The sequence below is a fragment of the Mugil cephalus genome, chromosome 2, assembly GCF_022458985.1.
Source record: "Mugil cephalus isolate CIBA_MC_2020 chromosome 2, CIBA_Mcephalus_1.1, whole genome shotgun sequence".
In the NCBI taxonomy this organism is placed as follows: domain Eukaryota; kingdom Metazoa; phylum Chordata; class Actinopteri; order Mugiliformes; family Mugilidae; genus Mugil; species Mugil cephalus.
Genome location: NC_061771.1, coordinates 12,948,157 through 12,969,543, shown reverse-complemented (window position 1 = coordinate 12,969,543; position 21,387 = coordinate 12,948,157). Strand labels below are relative to the sequence as shown.

Below are 21,387 nucleotides of genomic sequence, written 5' to 3'. Positions count from 1 at the left end.
GTCGTCTGAGTGCGCGATCATGTTTTTGTGTGCTATGACGCGGCCTGGACTGCAGCGGAGACAGGTAAGGCTGTCAACAAAGGTAACACACTACAAAGCCACGCAACCATGGTAACGCGCACACTCCTTTGACCTGACCCAACATCCCACTCTCCCACACACACAGACAAACACACACCTGTTCACTTGTTAAGTCGCCTGAGGCTGGAGGGCTTGGAGTGACCGCACATTAACTCACAGAAGAATAAAAACTACACAAATATTAGTTTGAATGATCAGAAAAAACATGGCGAGACACAATTAAATGCTACTTCACTGGTTGATTAAATGAAGGTCACAACAGGGGGAAAAACAAACGCGAGGAAACTCAGGACGCTGTTTCCTTTTCTGTCTTCAGTAGGTGGGCTGATGCATGTTGATATGGGTCAAGATGACATTATAAGAACACTATTTCTGTGTTAACATATTTAAAAAAAACATATTAAATTCAGCTCAGGGAGGACACCAGCTCCTTTTTTCCACAAAAATACATTAAAAACATCACTCAAGATCGTCCCACTAGCTTGCTCCGTTCATCATTATTTGTGTCTGCGAGGTTTACTTCCTCTGCCACGGCAGCTCGACGTGCCCTCCCTCTGTTATTTGTGTCGTGTGAAGTGCTAACATGACTCCATCTCTTATCAGCCTTATCTCAGTAGACTGATGACAAAGGGAGGACGGTATCCACTTTGGGAGTTCTGCTAGGTGATAAAATTAAGCCGAGCAACGGCGTGAGGTCGGCAATCTGTGCAACACGCTGAAGTCAGGGTGACACAGAAAAAGACCTTTTCCAGGAGATGTTTTTTGTGTGTCTAACCTTCATGTGTAGTTCGGGGGGGAGCCTGCTTCCTGCTTTTGACCACTTGGAGATATTCCTAACTTCCTCAGTGCTGACTCTGTCAGAAGTGAAGCGAAACTCAGATGGTCTATAATCTCTCTTCCTTTGCATATTATCAAAAGTATTCAGTCAGCAAGTATGTGGGGTCTTTAGACAGCGAAATCCAGCAAAAGACTAAAATACAAAGATAACAACAGGCGAGGGACGGAGCAGAAAGGACAAACTGAGGAAATATTAAGTGACGAAAAAAAAAACAACTTGTGATCTCCAGCTCTTACAATGTGAAAGCACTGACTTCATACGTGCTCGTAATCATGAGCGCTAAGAGAGCGAGGAGGAAACTTGCAGCAGAAACAGGTAGATAATTAACCGTGGTGAGCACAAATCACAGCATTTATTCACAGAGAGCATAAAGATTTACAGGTGATGTCTCAGCCTGTAAAACAAAGAGTTTTAAAAGGTTACGACCACTGAGGCGTGATTCTTATTCAGACCTCTTTTGCCGCGGTGTATCGGGATCTGTTAACATTGTTCGGTCAAACATGATCTCAAAGGACAATGAGAGCTCGGGCACGAAGTTCACCTGGTCAAAGGTTGTGAACCCAGGAGGAGACGACCGCACGTTAAGCAAGTGGAGGAAGTTAAAGAGCAAGCGTTTGATTGGGTAACCGAGCCAACGTGCTGCGTCAAAGTTTTCCAGTCACTGCCGTGGAGATTGCCCATTACATTATGTTTATGATTGATAGAAGCACCTGATTCCCTGCGTATTAACAGCGTGTTACTGGGGACCGAATGGTTTTTATGAGCGGGGTGAAAGAGCTTTTATGGGCTTCCTCCGGATCAAATCATAAACGCGGATTGCTGCTGGAAAATTCCGTCTTTTTGCATGAAAAAGCTAATGAGCCATGCCATTATTTAGTTCCTCACATAGCAAGAGGAACAACATTTGATGTGTTATGTCACGCATCTGACAATGAATCAACGCTGCCATTGAGCTTCTCAGAAAACTGCTCGGGGTTCGTAAGCCGACCAACGCTCTCTCTGGCTCCCAATTTATTACAGATTATGGAGCAACCGTAAGGAACAATGCATCTCTCAGTTAGCCGTTCTATCCTGAGTGACAGTGATCCAGAGGACTGCCGAAAACAGGCCTAAGGGAGCCGCCATCTTAGCTGTTTGCACACACATGGGCACGTGCAAGCAATTGATTCGCAGTGTCCACAGAGCAGACCCCTGACAACAGGGCCGCAGGGCAGCAGGTTAGGATCAGTGATATGCCAACGCTTGAATGAGAAGCTACGCTGCTCTTTTTACACACGCCAACATAGACAACAGCCGACGGGTCCTACACGAGTCAGACACATAAAGACGGGTCTAAAGGAAGGTTTACATACATTCACACCTTGACTCAAACCTGACACAGATTCACAGACATTACCGCTGTTAAAAAAGAACAGCAAAGAGAGTGTTGTCATTTAAGGACACCAATTCCCCAGAAACCCAAAGAGAGCTAGAAAGAGAAGGAAGTGAGACTAACACAGAGTAGAGATCTTGAGAGCAGCTATCCCAGCAGAGGGACGGAAAAGAGAAGAGGAAGCAGAAGCAGAGAGTGGTCAGATAGCAGGATAGCTACCCCTGTTGCTTCACAGCGCTCCGCTGCTTGGCCGCCTGCTCTGGGAGTGTTAGTCCACCTCCATGAGAGACAGGTACAGCAGGGCACTGAGCAGAGTCCAGCCTCCTTCACGCACACACACACACACGCGCGCACACACACGCATACACACTCTGAGCCAATGCTGCAAGCATGAGGGTAGATGAGGGCGGAGCTAAAGCAGGTAGCTGTGTGACGAGTGTATGTGTGTGTGTGTCTACGTGGATCTACTCTTACATTTTTCTACCAAACATACTAAGTGACACCATGTAATAAACAATTATAACAAATTACATGTGTGCTTTTTGTCCTTTACTTGTGTATTTCTCCTCTTGTAACTTAGTTACAAGAGATTTAAGCAGTTACAGCTGCTTAAATCTGATGACAGATTTTTACATTTAAAAAAAAGATTATATATTAAGGGGAGCTCAGAGTCTGATTTCAGGTTTGTAGTTTCACTAACTTTAAATAAAATCCTCGATAACGAAACAAATAAACATAGTTTATAATGTTCTATTCAATCTGTTTTGCATTAAAGTACCTTAAAATATATGCACTTTTTTTTTTTACCTATTCAAACGTAATATACATTAACGTAAAGAGGAGAGAATATTATTTTTTGATTTTGCTTTAGTATTTGATAATACAGTAAATCTAATTAGGCATACACACAGACACACACTATAAAAGTGATTAAAGTGTCTGCTGCATAAAAGTACAAATCTGAACTATTCCCCCCTAAAACAAGCTACAGGAGAGGTGTACGATGGGAAATGCAGTTGAATGAATTTAAAGCACTTTTCTGCTTAGAGCTGCAGAAATGTGAAAAGGGGCAGGAAACACTCAAACTGGGGTTTGAAAACTTCCTCATGTTTATGTGGCAGTGAAAAGACATTTGGAAATTCTGAGTCGGGGTTAACCACTAGTTTGATTTATGTCATGTCAGCACAAGACACTGTGTGTGTAAGTGTGAGCGTATTCGGGCATCCGTGTGTGTTTTTTGTACATAACAACGGCGAACATGTTCCTAGCACAGCTTAACTTGAGCAAACAACACACACCTCCCTGGGCAGTCAAGAGAGCAGATAGAGATACGAGAGAGGAAGAGGGAGGTAAAAAAGCAGCAGAGGCCACTGACTTGTCGAGCGTTTCTGTCTAAAAAACTCGTCCCGTACGTTTATGCTAAAAGGAGGGAGCGAGGGAAAGCAAGACAGAGAGACAGAAATGAAAGTGTGTAGTCACTGCACCGAGTTTCAGCCGCTATTGAAACCAGCCCCACTCCTTAACAACTGAGTAAACATGCAAGAAGAAAGTCTACTTTAAAGGTCAGGGAATGATGGATAGACAAAAAAAGAGAACAAATGATTTGTTTAGAATTGTAATGCAAAAGAGTTAACACTGGGAAACTGATCGACTACATCCGTAGATTTTGCGCGTGGAATTGTGTGCGGGCGTTAAATCGTTCAGCATCACAGTGAAAAATTTCGGGGCTGAATCAAAGATTAACTGTCAGTCATTAGCGGGGGCCAATCAGGGCTCAGACACGCCTCACACGGTTCAGGTGTTCTGGTGACCGCACAGCAACACCATCAGCCCAACCAGGTCAACGGTTAACCTTTAAACCCCGCGGAGACACTCCAGAGATGGACCTCAAGGAAAACACGGGCTGTCTCTCGTCCATTTAATCATTGGACATGTTTACTAAATCATTGCTCAGGCACTGTTCATATCAGATAAACCTACTCCCTCAGGTTGAATACGTGTTTAAAAAAAAAAAAAAGGAGGGGGGCCGGCAGCTCTTACATGTCTTCTTATTATCAGCAAATCTCTTGGAAAGACAAAAAAAACTAATGTGTTAGTCCGTCATGTTGCGTCATTCTGTTTGATATAAACATTTTCCTTTTTAGAAAGGCCAGCACATTTTTCTAATTTTAGAATATGAAACAGATTTAATATGGGCGACAAAGTCCACGTTCATCGTAATGCAGTAAAATATACGGCGCAGAGGACAGGAAGGAACATTTATCGCTTAAAGCACGGACAGTATCTGTTATTATGGTTAAATACAGTGAATCGGAGACGAGAGTCTTAAACATAACACTGGGTCACTGCCACTGACATTGTGTTCAAGTTGTAACACAGTTACAACTCAATCATAAGTAATCACAGAGAGTGGAGGCAGATAGCGCTTGGACCTTGTTGGATATCTCTGATAAGGTGCTTGCTTATTAAGGCCAGGGTCACACACACCTTCTCACACACACACGCATATGTATATGTATGTATATGTACGTACTGAGATCTGCTTCATAGGCAAAACAATGAATAAACTCAGCAATGAGTGAACACGGCTGTATGACAGATTATTACAAGTTATCCATTTAAGTAAATGAGTAGCGTGTCACAAGACCAGAGGTCCTGCTGTTTATTTCTGCAGAGTGATACGACCTGTAGGGGTGCTCCACCACCTCCTCCACCACCACCACCACCACCACCACCACCACCACCACCTCACAGCTCAGGCCACACTGTGTTTTCCTGGAAGCCATTTCTTCCAGTCGGACACAGAAACTGCTCCAGGAATGTAAGAAAGAAAGAGGTTCCCGTTGCGACTCCTCGCGTCTCCAGCAGCTTCGGATTCAGACCCGCTCACGTTATTTTTGAGATGAAGTCATTTGATCCGGTGAAGAAACACAAACGAGACGTCTACTCGGCAATAGTTACGGATAAAAAACTTGACAAAAGAGAAGTGAGCCCTGCGGTTGACCTCTCAGGACACATGTTGTCCTCGTGTGGAGGTTCAGCACGCAGCCAGAATAAAAAAAAATAATAGTCATAATCTATTTAACATTTAATCTACACAATATTTTCCCAAATCGGTGCCCCCCCCCCATTCTCGTCTCTGTTCTCTGTTCCCGGCTTCTCTTCTCCTTTTTCCTCCTCCCATCCATGTACCTGTCACCCTCATTCCTCTGGTTCACCCAAGCTCAAAGACGAGCAGCAGGGAGGGGGGGAGGAAGGATGTTGAAGGAGAAACAAGCAGTGGGGGAAGAAATCGCGAAAAGAGGAGGCGGCAGTGAGTGTGTACGGTGGTGGTGGTGGTGGTTGAGAGCGAGTCTGAAGAGGAAAAGACCAGATGGAGAGGAGTGAGAGAGGCTAACGAAAAGACTGAGGAGGGGGACCAAATGTTCAGGCCTCCCTCAGCGCAAGAAAGCCCTTCAAAGTGCAAATGGCCTGAAGAATTTCAGGTCAGACGGAGTGCGTAAGTGACCTCCTCCAGCCCACACCAACCTCACCACAGAGGGGTGATTCCAGTTCATTTACCCCAGAGAGCCCCCCTGCCTACAGGACCCTTCACATTTGTCTCAAATGCCACTTAAAGCATCACAATTTGACCAAAACTTAGAATCTGAAGCACTTGAAAAAAATCTCCTTTGGATTAAAATTTTCTTTTGGTGACATTTAGCATTTAGCCGTTTAGCCTCACTGCCTCACTGCACGATTGTTGGGGAAAGTCAGCTGCGACCAGACGTCGTCACTCCCGGCCCCTCATGCAGCGACATACTAATCAGAAGAGCCGCTTTAGCTTTAGCGCTAGCTGAAAGGGGCTTTGCTTCCTTAGACAAACACATTCCTCTGGCTAATCAGCTAGCCTGCTCAAGGCCATAGCAGACATTGTTTCAAGCAATTACATCTGACGTTGACAGTGTCACACTCGTGATTAAGGCTTTAGTGGCCCTCCTTCACAGCGCGTGCATATGAGGCTACATTAACAAGATTTAAGCGACCCGGGGGTGTTTGGCAACGTCTTTCACGTTCACATTCACCACACAGGCTCACAAACGAGACAACCTTCACACACACTTGGGCCCACCCTGTCGACAAACACAGCTCAACTAAGTCAGACGCCAGCCACATATGTCAATATGCACACGTTTTGTTTAAATGGTAATTTTTCCTTCAAAAGGAAAACAGAATAGTAAATAAAGTGGTTACATTGTTGCTTATTATTGTGTTCGTGGCTCATGAATATCAATGATCGAATGCTCACGCGAAAACAAACACTGGGGCAAAAGTCCACGCATTATATGACAAGGAACCCGGAAGTCTTGAGGAAACAATACCTGCTTCTCGGTTTAGGCAGTGAAGCATTTTTTTCTTTTTTTAATCCCCCACCCTAAACACACACACACACATACACACATACACACACACACACACAGTGCCAAGCTACTCCACTGGTTCCTCTGGTTTCGGTGTGAGGACACCTTTTCAATTTCAATCACTGATTGGTTTGAGTGCCTCTGTTGTATTTTTCCAATCAGATTAGTCGTGACAGTAGTGAAACAGGCAGGTCTGGTAAACTGCAACTCTCTGCAGATAAAGCAACGTGGTGAATTCTCTTAACTACAAGAGGAGACAGAAAAAAGTAGTGATGTAAAGATGTTCAGCACTAGAAACTTCTTACACGGGTCCAAATAAATAGTCTTGAATTCATCTTTGATTAAGGACCATTTGAAGTTTTGCTGGAAAATTACATTTTGTTTGACTAACCTGTAGGATTTCTATTTCTTTTTTCAGTTAATGTGCAACTCAACATGAAGACGATATTTTTGTTGTCAGTAAAAAGATCTTTAGAAAGACAGAAAGCATTGCCAGTAACACTTTACCTGTATCCCAAACTCAGGAGCGCGGATATCAATGAGCAGGAGACGCAGTTGATATGTCTTGCTTTGGCTGACAGCTTCTCTCAGTCACACTTGTCTAAAACTCTCTCCGTCCATTCACACTCCCTCGGCGTTGACAGGCTGCCACACTGAGACAGTCTCTTTGGCTGCCTGAGTCTGGTTGCTTGAGAGCAGAGGTAAGTAAAGGTGGTTTAGTGTTTACTTATTCTCAATGGCCAGAACAGAGAGGTGGGGCCACTCAGTACAGGTAACCCCCCACCTTCTCCTTCAATCTCTCTCTCACTCAGCAGATAAGGAATCAAGACAAAAGGGAAAAGGTAAAGGGATAAAAGGGCAGAGGGTGTGACGCAAATTGATGATTGACAACAATCAGGGCAAAGCTTGCATGGGAGCACAGTTAAATTCTTTACTAATTTAAATTAAAAGAGAAGTCCAGTGTTGCCATTATATATATATATATATATATATATATATATATATATATATATATATATACACATACATATAATGAATAAGAGAACAAATAATGTTCTCCCTGGGCCTGCGCTGGTTCTCTCCAGGTATCCCGGCTTCCTCCAACCCTCCAAAGACATGCTCATTAGGTTCATTGGTGATTCTAAATTTGGTTGTGTGTCTCTCTGTGTGTTGGCCCTGTAACAGTCTGGAGGCCTGTCCAGGGTCCTCATGTCCCCCTCATGTTGGACAAGTGTTGCTCGTCTGCCTCCCTGAGAGAACAACATGAGCATAAACCATCTATCACACTATCGTCAGAATCGTTGTTGCTTTGCGAGTTTCCAGTCATCCTACTTCATGCTTTTGCTATGACGTGAATGCTAATACCTGTATGCTAAGCTCACAGTGACAATGCTAACAAGCGGATATTTAGCAGGTTAATGATTACCATGTTTATCATTGTTGTTTAGTGTGTCCTTTGAACACTTCATGGTTATGAGGTAATGAAATGTGTAGGACTACTTCTTAGCTAACAGACAGATCATGGCATGTCTCTACAACAGCCGTGTCTTTAGAACGATTGAGAATATTTGCTGCATATTCCTAAACACTTATTTATGAATGTACAGGAGAAAGTAGGCGGAGGAAACCATAAAAATCTTATCAAGTGTGTAAATGTAAAACAAGAGATTACTGGCACACTAAAGGCTGTGTAGGCATCTGTCCTGCCCTGGTTTTGGCAGAACTCTTTGATTGGCTGTTAAGCTGATTGTACCAGTCATGCAAAGAGAAGTGACAAAGATGGGGGAAAAAATTCCTCTAAATCATATTCAAATACAGAGATACTTTCACAGCTACCGGATCATCTAGAATGAAGGAAGTGCAGACCAACTGATGTGGGAGGCTGGTGACGGTGTAGCTCTTTTCAAGCTGCCAGTGTGGAAATTTACTTCCTCTCACCCTTTTGCAAAATGTACATCAGTTCATTTGCTACAACTGTACTGTAACATAACAGTCTAGAGGTTTGCAGCACTATGTTCAGCTGTTACGACGCATGTTTCTGTTATATCTTTATCTTTGGGCTAAACAAGAAACGCACGTTTGTGTTTCATTCAATCAAGTTTAACCACAAACTACACTCTCCACAATGGTCACAATCAGTCATGAAGGGAGGTTTAATGCAGGACTGTTATATTGGAATGAATCTGTTTAGCTTGTGCATTCGGTGAAGTAGTATGCGCTAGCTGGCCCACTGGCTGTAGTTTCTGCCATGTGATCAAGTGGAATGTGTTGGGCCTTAAAGCCCGAGGCATTTTTAAATAAAGTGGCTTTTTCATTTGGTTGGAAAGCAAAAGCCAAACGAAAGCCATAGATAGACAGACGGATATTTTATTAACCCCAAACTGGGAAATTTCACTGTGCAGACACTCAATGTAGGGCGTTAACAGGCATCTGACAATGAGCATTATGAATTAAGTGGATGTTACTTAACTGCTTTCATTTCGTGGTAAACTGAAAGTCACTTTGGTTGCAAAACTCACTGGTAAACACATTAAAGATAAAGTGAACACAAACCATAAAGTGACACATTCTAGTCATATTTGCTAGAACCACACAGAGGGAATGAGAATAGGTGAATGTGGTGAAGTCTAAACAAGCTGTAGAGAGGACAGAGCCTACACTTCAACTTAAGTGTGCGTGCATGTTTGTGTTTGTGTGTGTGTGTGTGTGTGTGTGTGTGTGTGTGTGTGTGTGTGTGTGTGTGTGCTATTCCTATTGCTATTGTACGAGTGACACATTAACCAATGACTCTGTTAATGAAGGACATGCAATCACTGATTCTCACCTTTTTGGCAGCAAACAGCCTTAGACACAGTGCATACCCGGTTCAAAGTTTACCAATCTATTCTTTCTACAGCAGGGTGTAAACAGGTCGGAGTGAAGGCCACAGGGAGCCATAAACCTGTTTTAAAGGATGGAGAGAGCTGATGCAAACGCCAAGATGACTTTATGGCTGGCACACACACACACGTATACACACACACACACACACACACACAAACACACACACAAACACGAGTTTACTTGTACAGATTTGTACATGAACAAGGTATGAATGGCTTTCAAGAGCTCAGATTATCAGCAGCACTGTGCAACTAGATGGTATATATATACATATATAGCAGCAATGAGAACATGCTTTAATGTTACAGTTGTGTATATATGTGCTATAAAAATGTCGTGTATGTGTGTAGCATACAGTATTAAAAAGTATTGCTAAATGCTGGCATGTTAGCCAGTAATGCAGGAGGGCGCTAGTGAGCAACAAGTCTGTGGTTCATGCTTGTTCTGCTCTTCTTCTGTTCTGCTGCAGTCATTTCTTTCATTCGTTTTTTATGCGACTGACTCTCAAACATGCAAGACTGAATATCTAAGCTTAAAAAAAAATACTCAAAGCTGGACTTAAAGTAAAATCAGGAAGTGATCAATAACAGCAATAATAATAAGGATAATAATAATAACAGCAGCGTGTGACCTTTAGTGGAACAGTTTGTTATTTCGACCCACCTCGCAACATAAAGTGGAGATTTGTGACAGAGGTGTAAAAATAAGGGTTCATATTTCTTTGAAAAGAAAAACAAAATACAGACGGATGAGACACAGTGAGCCTCTGCACCTGAAAAGCGCTCTCTTCAACAATGCCCGTTATTCACATCTTCTCAGGTGTGACTGGTTACGGTAATTAAGCCCCAAAAAAAACACTCGCACTGTCACTGAAAGGCCAGCGGAGGTGCAGGGGGGCATCAAATCAGCACAATATAAAGCTTTTAGATTAAGGGAATATTTCTCTGATTATTTTTTTTTCTCTCATTTCATTTTTGTCAAAACAGAATACGTTTATTTTTGCCCATTTCTTAGGGTTGAATGAGTATGAATTATGGACTTGCGATGACAAATTCACGCTCTCTCTTTGAACCCGCCACATATGTAAAATGGTTTCTTGGTAAGTTCACATTTCTCTGAAAGAGTCAGTGCCTCAACACCCGACAAACCACAACCTCACTGCGCGTCGCCGGTGTAGAAGTGGTGGCTGGTAGGTTGGTAGAATCTGAAAGCTCGATTGAGCAAAAGAAGGAATGAAGTCACAAGGCAAGTTTCACAGCCAACGCTCAATGTCACACGGTGAACACGGCAGAAAAGACTGCGGCTGACGATGGCTATCAGCTCGGTGAGGGAGAGACATGGAGGAACCAGCCCTGCAGGTCTGATGGGAGCCATGAGAAGTTGCACACAAACAGCTTTACAACGTCCACTGTGTCTGCTGTCTCGTCGCCAACTCAACTGGAATTAACAGAAGCACAAACTCAACACATTCACTCACGTAGAATATGTCAATACACAATAATAGAGAGGTTTACAGTTTGGGCATGTTGGAATGGATTCAGCATCAGATTACAGAGCCGTAGATAACAGGTTTGATTTTTATTTGTTTATTTATATTGTTCAGGAACATGACGAGCTTTTAAATAATTAAAGTTTATTAATGTTTTAGTTCATAACTGATGAGCTAATGTGTAATATCATCTTCTGCAGGTCTTTTTCAATAGATCCAACATTGAGTTCAATACATGTATGAGCATTTAAGTGTCACAGGGTCACTGTTTGAAACAATGTCAGCAACAATAGCATTGCCTGTACTGTATGACTGACTGGAAGCTCTGTGCACCTCTGTGCTACCGTTGATGGAAACACAAACAGTTAAGTGCTGTCCTGACATGTGTGTCACCACCACAGCGCAGCAGGTGAGACAGCCAGAGGGCCTCAACAGACAAAAAAAAAAGCAGGCAAAAGTCACAGAGTCAGCAATGGTTCAAGTACGAGCATCGCTCATGCACGTATGTCGGTGACTGCTGGGGTTTAACCACATTTGTCTTTGTCTATCTGTCAGTATGTGGCCGCCCTGCAGTGTCTCCAGTTATCCCTGCATCTCCGTCTGCTTCCACTGAGCCAATCTAAAATAGTTGCACTACAACTGCTTGTTAGAAAACATCATCATTCACTGAAGCAAAAGTCAACAGCAAAAAAAAAAAAAAACAAACAAGGAGAATCCAACCTTTCTGTCTTCCGACATAAACTAAAGACCTTTGTCCAGTCCTGCCTCACGTGTTCACGTTATCTTTCACGTCTCAGAACATGGCGCATATCCACACCAAAACTAAAACTAGAAACTAAACCTGTTAATGTGACTTTTAAAAAAAAATCAACTTGGACAAAACTGGTTAAAATGAATAAAGCTCCACAAACTGTGCGTTATTACACAGATTTACACAGCTGTATAACATAACAGGGCTGGTATCAAATACATAAATAAATATTTATGCATTTCATTAGTTTTTGTGGAGCACAAGTGTGTGAAAGAAACGACAAAAACATGGATCACAACGGTTTGATTTTCATCTTCATCTTAAGTGTCCCCATCGGGTGGGCAAACCCCGCAGAGCGTCACACACCCAGATGCATGCAGAAACACGCAAAACATGCGCAAAGCACCAAGTGCTGCTCCGTCTGTTAAAAGTGTAAAAATAAACTCGAGCCAACAGGGAAATGTGTCTGCTTCTGTACTGCTGTGGCACTTCCTCATTCAAAAGAGTCACCTCACATCCTGCTGCCCTCGTCAACCAATCCCAGTGTCCCTCCTATGATTTACAAAATGACTCAGCACTTTGCCACACACGCACGCACGCACGCACGCACACACGCACACACACACACACACACACACACACACACACACACACACACACATGCGCGTACACAGGATCCTACAGCAAAGTCCCATTTTTTTCCCTTCCATTGTGATGAAAGAAGTTTCCCCTTTTGCCTAGAATGTAGTCAGCTGACACTCTGGTCATGTGTCTTGTCGCTAACCAGTGGCGGAGCAGCGGCAGCGTGTGTTTAGGTGCCACAGTCACTGCCAAGGTCAAGGAGACAAGGGCGAGGAGCACGGTCCGCAGAGAGTTACAAGGAAAAGGTTCGAGGACAGCGCAGAGGAAGAAGCATAGAGTCATGGTTATGACTGTTAACCGCACTGCAGTCACTTATTATCTGGCCTATGACCAGTAATCGCTGTAACGTCAGCGTGGATGACTGTCCTCTCCCCCAAAACTGGGAGACAACACTAACTATCATGTGATGGGGTGTAAGCAAAGATCTTGCCAAGTGTTCAGTTTTATGTGTTAACCTTTCTGATCATGCCTTTTCTTTTTTTTCCTGCCCTACAGCGAATTTTGAAGTGGCAACTGTGACGATTTTGATTTACACGAGCGCTTCACTCTATAACACAATGGTGAGTGAGCTCATGGCCTATTGACAAATGCATTGCATTATTTGTAAATTTACATTGTTATGACAGTGACAAGATTCCTGGAAAACAAAACTTTGCATGAAGTCACCGCCAATGTAATCTAACAGTGAATTGTCATCAGATAATACCTGCCGGTCTCTGAGGCTGGTGCTAATGCAAACTGGGCAGTTCCCAACCACTGTCGCATCTTCACACAAAATCATTTAAGTGGCAAAACATGGGTTAAGAATTATTACGAAGCACAGGAAATGCAACGTGACCTACTGCCACAGTGAGCTGTTAGATGAGGTGCTCATGGTGGTGACTCCGTTTACCCCTCCCCCTGCTCTTATGCTCTTATCTACTTGTGTTTGGTTCCATCCGGCACATAAAAGTCAGAATACAGACACAAATTAAACATGTGAGGTGATCTATTCCAATCTGATGTTTACATGCACCTCTACTTTTAATCAGAACAGCCGTTTTACAGACATGTGCCATGCGCAGATCTGTGAAAACATCATGTGACTGATCAGAGATGGAGGTCTCTCGTCTAATCAGCAGTAGTTCTATGGTTTTTACAGTTTTATTATTAAAGCAGTCATATCCACTTTTGCTACTGTGTTAGCCTCATAGTAGCCTGTCTTCAAGGTTTTCCAGCAGTTCCAGATTTGTTCCAAATTTCAGTCTATCCCAGCTTCAGTGAATTTTCAGAATATTTGACTCCATGTAAACACAGCTACTGTGCAGCTGAGGCTACAGGTAACATCTTTGAACCTCTTCTAACAAGTGACGCAAGTGTAACACAGTAATGATTATCCTTCCACCTCACTTCTGAGTGGGGCCTTTTCAAAGCACTTTACTTTTGACATACCCTGGTCTAAATCAGCAGCATTCACCATCTAATTTTGTGAGAGTTTACAACAAGCATAAAATCATTTCCTGTTCAGAGGCTGTATTTTATGAATTAACTATTAAAAACTAATGGAGGCAGATCAGTGACAGCCTTCGACCGATACTGTCTCTGCCGCATGCTCACGGCGGGATCACTAGCTAGCAGGTAAAACATGACTTGCTTAGTCATTGTGGCCGTCATGACGTCTACATCAACATCCAGGCATGTCCTCTATGCATATATCTTTTGGCAATCTTAAACCTGCACGTTTTAGCATAATATCCTGGAAAGACAAAATGTTCTCTGCCGCTCCAACACACACACGCAAGAGGAATGGGTAAAGTGAGAAGGGAAAGTAAAACAGGCAGATAAGAGCTGAATGAAAAGCTGGTGAAATTCAGCGCAGGACAACTCAAGCTAACGCCCCTAAAGACAGATCCCTAAACACACACAATAGCTAAAAAGTGTCACGCACACTGCACCGAAACAGCGGCTTAATGACCAGAAGAAAAAGAAGAAAAAAGAATCAGAATGAGAAAATTAAACAGTGTGAAATCAACCTGTTCACCTGCTCCTGAACTGAAACTACTCACAAAACAAAGAGTGTGGGAACGTAAGAGAGAGGGACGATGTGGGGAGGAGAGCGGAGAGAGATGAACCTGATTGTCCTCACACGAGAGCGTGTGTGTGTGCGTGGCCGCCGTGTGTCAGTTTTGTGAATGGGTTCGCAGTGGGACCCGTGGAACATTCCATTCCGACACAACGTGGGGGTCGGTGTGTGTGTGTTTGTTTGCATTGCTCATGATATGGGGACATCAATCTGCCTCCCTTTTGGCGTCAAGTCCCCAAAACATAAATGATTACAATTAGTACATTGATATGGATACATAGACACGGATGAATGAGAAGCATGGTCTCCAGGAATTGTGAGTTAATGTAGTGTCCTCTGGTGATGGAGACGCAACTATATGTGTGTGTGTTACTTAATTATGAGATGCAGTGACAAACAGTGTGTAGTTTCTGTCCCCAAACACACATATATCTGAGCACTATCCACATTTGCCTGCTTTCTCTTCAAGAATCAAATCAGCCTCTGCACAACCACACACACAACCACACACACACACACACACACACACACACACACACACACACACACACACACACACACACACACACACACACACACACAAATCCTGCCTTTTGGCCTGCTGTCCAGACAACTAGCCCATTGTGTGTGGCAACAGGTATGCAGAGAAGAGTCTGTCCGAGAACAGGCAACAGGATGCTCAGCGGCTACGTGTGTGTAAAAGCAAGTCTGCAACTTAAAACTTCATTCCCTGCAGTTGTTTCGTCCAGGCCTTAAAGACATAATGTCTTTAGTTGGTCAGATCAGATTTAATTTCCCACCACTTATATTGGAATCACACTACAAAGGATCTCCTCAATGTCAGCGTCGACGAGAGCCACAATTACTGCGACCAGTAAAGCGTTTGAGACCGTAAATGTTGTCCTAGGCGTCCTTTAACGTGCCTCTGCCGTCCCTCATTTAACCTGAAAGGGCGCGAGAGGTGGATTAAGGAACTAGCAGTGAAATGAAGCACGATAACAGCATTAGCCCAGGAGCAGGTTGGAGGACGGAGGAGGGAGGATAGGAGGAAGGGATGAAGGAGTTCAGCGGTGTCACCGCACTGGGGGGCGAAGGGGTTACGCAGGGGTCACAGGTCGAACAGCAGAAAGCAGGGGACTGTGGAAAAGGGAGTGGGGGGCGTGTTGATCCAGCCTTCACAGTGAGTGGATGTCACCTGTTTACACACTCAACAGTCCTACCACGTTCAGTTGCACAATGGCCTCATCCAACACTTTTTCTCACTGGAATCGAATCTGCAGCTGTGGTTTCATTAGTCCAGTCTCCGATAATCTAATATAACTGACCAAAACAAATCATGTAAAACACTTCTGTTCAAAGCTGCAGAACCAGTATGTTATAACAGGAAATGGCTGCCTCGTCCATTTTTCACGTGTACAGTTTCTGCATTTATGTTTACATCCTGAGTCCTGCATGTGGTCCCGTTTAGGCAACAGTCGCGCGTCTTGGCAAGTTCGTGGTGTCAGTTAAATGTTGAGCAAACAGACGCGTCATTACCCGTGCTTCGAATCTCTGCAGACTTCCATCAGCCATGAAATGTCTGATCATGCTTTGGCTGCTGAAAGAGCACGATACCGGAGGTAGCGTCACTAAAGACGCTGTCAACAGTTAGCAGAAAGGTTTGTTACACTTGATTAAATGAATTCTGTTCCATTCCATTAATAAACATTAATAGATTAGTTTAATAGTCGGCCTGGTGCTTTTACCGTCGAGTGGTTGGTTAAAGGCAGAAGTAACGCGAGGGAGGAGGTTGGGGTTGGGGTTTGGTCAACAATGCATGTGACTTTACACGTGAACGGCCATGTACGAGATGTGTTCCTGTCCTCTGGATTCTGTCTTTTGGCAATTAGCTCTGTTATAGAAGCAAAAGACAACTTAGTGTGACGATGATTAAGCAACAGGTGGAAGAGGGGTGGATGGATGGGTCATCGCAACATTTGATTTTAAAATGGGAGTTGTATTAAGCCAGAAAACTATATGTGTCATCTTCTGTAAGCATCATGACAACAGCAAAATGCCTTATTTTACCATAATTAAGTTAAAAATAATTTAAACTCAACTATCCTGACTAAGCTGCATCCAAAACCAACCATAACAACAATAATTTACAACGGTTTTAGAAGAAGCAGAGAGATTATGTTAATCATTTAAAATAAGCCTCAATGTTTTTTTTTTGTTTTGTTTTTTGTTTTGTTTTTTTAGAGGAACTGACAATTTAACCTGAGGAATTAAGTCAACAAAGACAAAAAGCGGACTACTGTTAGCAGACCTAACGCATGTCCCAGTGGTTACACCGCATTTCACCCTAAAGTGACACTTCTCCACTGTTTCCATCTTGCTGCCAATTTTCAACCCTTATTTTTCATCTTTTTCAGGAGAATCAAGCTTGAAAAGCTTCACCCAAATATTTTTCCGCGGCGAAACTCAACACAGGGCCCCTCCACTTCCACCTGTGTGCGCTACCCTAATTTCCACCTGTTTCAACTTCCCTTCCCGTCTCAGTGCGGCTCAGTGTTTGGCCCGGTCAGAGGGGAGTTGGAGAGGGAGGCGGGGGGCTGATAGTGGAAGAATGTGGCCATTGTGTTCCCCAGGTATGTGTGTGTGTTTGTGACAAACAGAGAGAAAGGGAGAGAGGAGAGTGAGGCTGATCAGATCTTGTTACAGGTGTTTCATAAACAACACAATAGCGCTAACAGGTTCCCCCCTCTCTCTCTCTCTCTGTCTCTCCTGCTTTAGATTTCTGCTTCGCTGCTGCGAATTAGTGCAGCCTTTATGGCTTTGTCACATACGCGCTAGACACAATCTGTGCTTCCCCATCACGAGCATGAGATGATCATGTGACAGTCGTGTGACGTGACCGCGTACTACATGTGTACAATTCATGCAGCCTGAGCTGTTTCTCTTCCTTATGTCTGAGGTTGGCTGGATAACGTTTTCGCCTCCCGCATTTTATTTTTCTTCCCGTCGCCCTCCGTCGTCCCGTCTTCCTGAAACTGGAGACGGCCCAAAAAACAAGGTCACGCCAGGAGAAAAGTCTAGATATAAGTTTGTGGCTTAGATGACTGTCTGCTCCCTTTATGCAAACGTGGAATGCGATACAGAGAGTCGCGAGATAAGTATCGTTCTGACAAAACGGTTTACCTCTTGAACTTACTTGCACAATCAGGAATGAAGCTACTGAATACGCACAGAATAACTGCCATACCTTTGGTGTTCAACTGGTCTCTATTTTTGCTTTTGCTTTCGCACAAGGCAGGGCGAAGGAACAATGTGTCATCACTTCATCAGGTCTGACCAGCATGTCAACGCTCACACCTTTTACACACCTTCCTTGTGTGCACAGAACTGGCAGAGAAACGGTCGCCTGCTTAGCCTTAGTCTAACATTAACAGAAAACCTAGCCTCAACATTTGAAAACTCACATTAAACACTACATTTGTCCGCAAAAAAGCAAGGTAGATCTTCAAAAAAATATGTCCTCGCAGCACGAGTAAGGCACAGGAACACGCAGGGATATGTTACAGGTGTCAGTGGATGCACCACCCCTCCTCCGTCTCCATGAGCGGTCGTCAGAAAACAGAAAGTTAGTAAGTGAAACCGTATGTTTTAACAGAAATCACACCACAATTAGCGGTTCACTTTAGCCAATGTGAAAATGAATCATCACTTCTCAATCATTTTGTTATGTCCATGTTGTCTCACAGCTCGTTCTGAAACGTACTGCTATTTTTTTTTTTTAGAGTTCCTTTAAATCAGATGCAGCGTGAGTCCTCAGTTAAAGGGCACAGATCTCGTCACCCGTCAGCATCTCATTATAACATTTAAAGTCCGCAGACTAAGACTGATTAATTGTCGACTTTATCCTAATAATCGTCCGAATAGTTCAAGACAAATAGATGTGTTGGATGTGAACTCATGCACACACAGCGTAAGTACACACACTCACACACACTCACACACACACACACACACACACACACACACACACACACACACACACACGTATACGCTCACCAAATCTGGTTTGTACAACAACAGGACACCCAAGGCTGACTGGCGCCCTGCTCGACCAGTTTATGAAACACACACGCACACACGCGAGACGAGTAGACTAGACACCGAGTGAACACACACACACACACACACACACAGACGCAAGTCCCCACACAAATAAACATCCAGTCCTCGTCCCGTAACCTTGCAGTGAAGGTTACAGCAGTCAGCTGGGTCAGTGTGAACGCCGGACCAGCTGAAGAAATGTCCTTCCAGATACCCACTGCGCTTGCCTGTGTGTGTGCTTGCGCTTCAAACTTCCAGGTGAGAAAACAACGGCACCATCTACCCTCGCAGCGTTACCATCGCAGACTAAGACCCAAGTGAGAAAAGCAGGCGGAAAGGACAGAAAAAGAGGCGAACGGGGAGCTGTGAGCCAACCTGTGGGGTGATGGGATGTGTTAGCTGTGCTGCCGTCGTAGGTTCGTCTGCCACCATTCAAAAGCAATGATCCGCTGCGTCACTTTCTCATCTTCCCTTGCTCTTCCTCTTCTCCACCTTTGTGTCTCTTCTGTCAGGTTCTCTCCGGCCTCTTGCTCGCTGTCAGGGCACCACCTGTCTCCGATGACAGGTCCCCCCCCCACCCAAAACGACAATCAGAAGAGATCTCTCTAACAACAACGCTGAGCGCACACACACACACACACACACAGTGACGGAGAGGACGAGTCAGAGTTTCTCTTCTCCTTTTGGTGTTTTTTGAATTCTGACTCAGATCCTCTCTGTTTGTCGTCTCCTCTGCTCCAGTCACGACAGCGATTGTAGACGTAACAGCAGGAGACAGGATAGGTGGTGGTGGTGGTGGAGGGGTGGGGAGAGCGCACAAGGTCTCGAAGTGGAGGAGAGAGGAGGAGGAGGAGGAGGAGGAGAGAGCAGGAGGTGGCGGAGTTGAAGGAAACGAGAGAAAGAGGGAGGGAGAGATGGAGGGAGGAAGGGCAGCGGTAATTAGTGAGTCTGTACCTGACTCTCACTGACATAAGCCCCACATTCCTCAGGACCGAAGAAGGGGGGAGAGAGACGAGGGAGGAGAGGGGGTTCTGAGCACACACACCAACACGCTAATCATCCCAACAGAGGCAACAAAAAAAAATTAAAAGTCTTCCTTACAGCCCAACACAGCTGACGAGGCGCTCGGGTCAAGGTCGCATGGTGCGAAGCGGAGCTGGATCTTCTGGAGTCCGTCACCTGAGTCCCCCAAACGCCGTCTCCAAAAGTTTTTCAGCTCCCTCTAATTTCTCTTTTTGTTTGACAGAATCTCGCTCTCTCTCAGTCTCTTTCTCTTTCTGTCTCGATGTGTGTAAGGTGTACACAGAGCCTGCGCCTGAAACTCACCAAACCTGAATCCGACTGCCCAAACCCCCAACACACCTCCTACCTCCTTCCCTCCCTTCTTCCCTCCCTCCCTCTTATCATTCCGGATGGGAAATGCTATCCTTCTGTGGCCCTGTCCGATCTGTGTGTGTGTGTGTGTTGCCCTTGCAAACAGCCAGACCTGAATCAGAGCAGCCAGAGCAACATTCCTCTAAAGGAGTTTCCTGCACACCTAGTCCAAAGAAACAGACAACAACTACCAAAAAAAAAAAAAAAACCACAAACACTTTACATGATCACCCCCCTGCCTGCTTATTACAGAGGATCGCATGTACACACCAACCTGAGCTCATTCACAAATACATGCACCCCTGAGGTCACGATGACGTGCCGTCTTTATGCTACACGGTTTTCACCTCCGTTGACGTACGAGCTGCAGATCCCTCTGTAATGACAGCTTTAAGCGACAACCGCACTCTCAGATTTCCAGAGTCGAACTGTCAACGTGAGCTTGACTCACTGACAGCTCAGAGGGGAAACGTATGAGCGAGAAACTTTTTTTGCTGTAAAGCTGAACTGAAAGCGAAGATATTTTAAATGATACTGGCTGAAGCCGGTCCTTCTCTCCCTCCCCACCTACACTCTTTATTCTCCTTCCCTTTCCGACAATATGGTACTTGTTTGATCATGTAGCTCAGTTTCACCACCCCAGTCCTCCAGTCTTTCACCTCTCATTCAACATTGTGCGCTGCGTGTGTTTGCTTACCTGAATTCCTTGGAGAGTTTGGGTGAGTGGGCGGGGCCGAGCGCTTCCTGCTTCCCGGTCTCAGGTGCGTGGTGAGCGCGGTGTCTTTTTGTGACAGCCCGTCGTCATGGAGACACGGAGACAGAGCTGCAGCCGATCGGTCACCGGCGCGATCAGCCAGCAGCCAGAATGAGGACAGAAGAGAGAAGAGAGGAAGCTGGATTTTCTGTTCAGAGTAACAACACACACACACACACACACACACACACACACACACACACAAGCATACATTCACATGAAGTCCACACACACACACACAGACGCACACACACACACACACGCACCCAGTAGGGAACTTGCGAGTGTGTGTGTGTATAGGAAACTGAGATTGAGTCAGACGTGCTCACACAGAGAAATAACGTTTCAACACAGCGCCTGAACTCTGGCAGGGAGGAGACCGGGCCGTTGGATGTGTTGCTCAATACATCTGACTTTAATGCTTACTTAACAGATCTCACAGGCCTCTAATAAATTGTGCAAAAACAGAAGCATACGTTTATATACATATATATAAAAACGTATACAACGTTTTACAGGTAGACTGCCGAGCTCATACTTGACCTTTAGTAGTTCAAGTACATCATGGAAAAAGTTGCACAGATAATCTTTCCTGTTTATTATCACAAGTGGATGCAGTAAAGTAGGATTTAATCATCAGTAT

The 21,387-nt window shown here is 44.4% G+C and overlaps 1 protein-coding gene across 11 annotated transcripts in view; it reads right to left on the bottom strand.

Moving 5' to 3' along the window:
* Positions 1-20,888, bottom strand: part of rbm47 (RNA binding motif protein 47) — a 30,028-nt gene extending 9,140 nt beyond the window's left edge. For 6 of the 11 annotated variants that reach the window (XM_047579178.1, XM_047579184.1, XM_047579187.1 and 3 more), the window contains exon 1: positions 7,199-7,465. The gene's annotated coding sequence lies outside the window, so the exon portion shown is untranslated. Of the gene's footprint in view, positions 1-2,510; positions 2,643-7,198; positions 7,466-18,991; positions 19,166-19,717; positions 19,967-20,687 lie in introns of those variants that run through there. The other 5 variants (XM_047579180.1, XM_047579179.1, XM_047579182.1 and 2 more) reach the window with 5 other exon arrangements.
* Between the last annotated feature and the right edge of the window lie 499 nt (positions 20,889-21,387).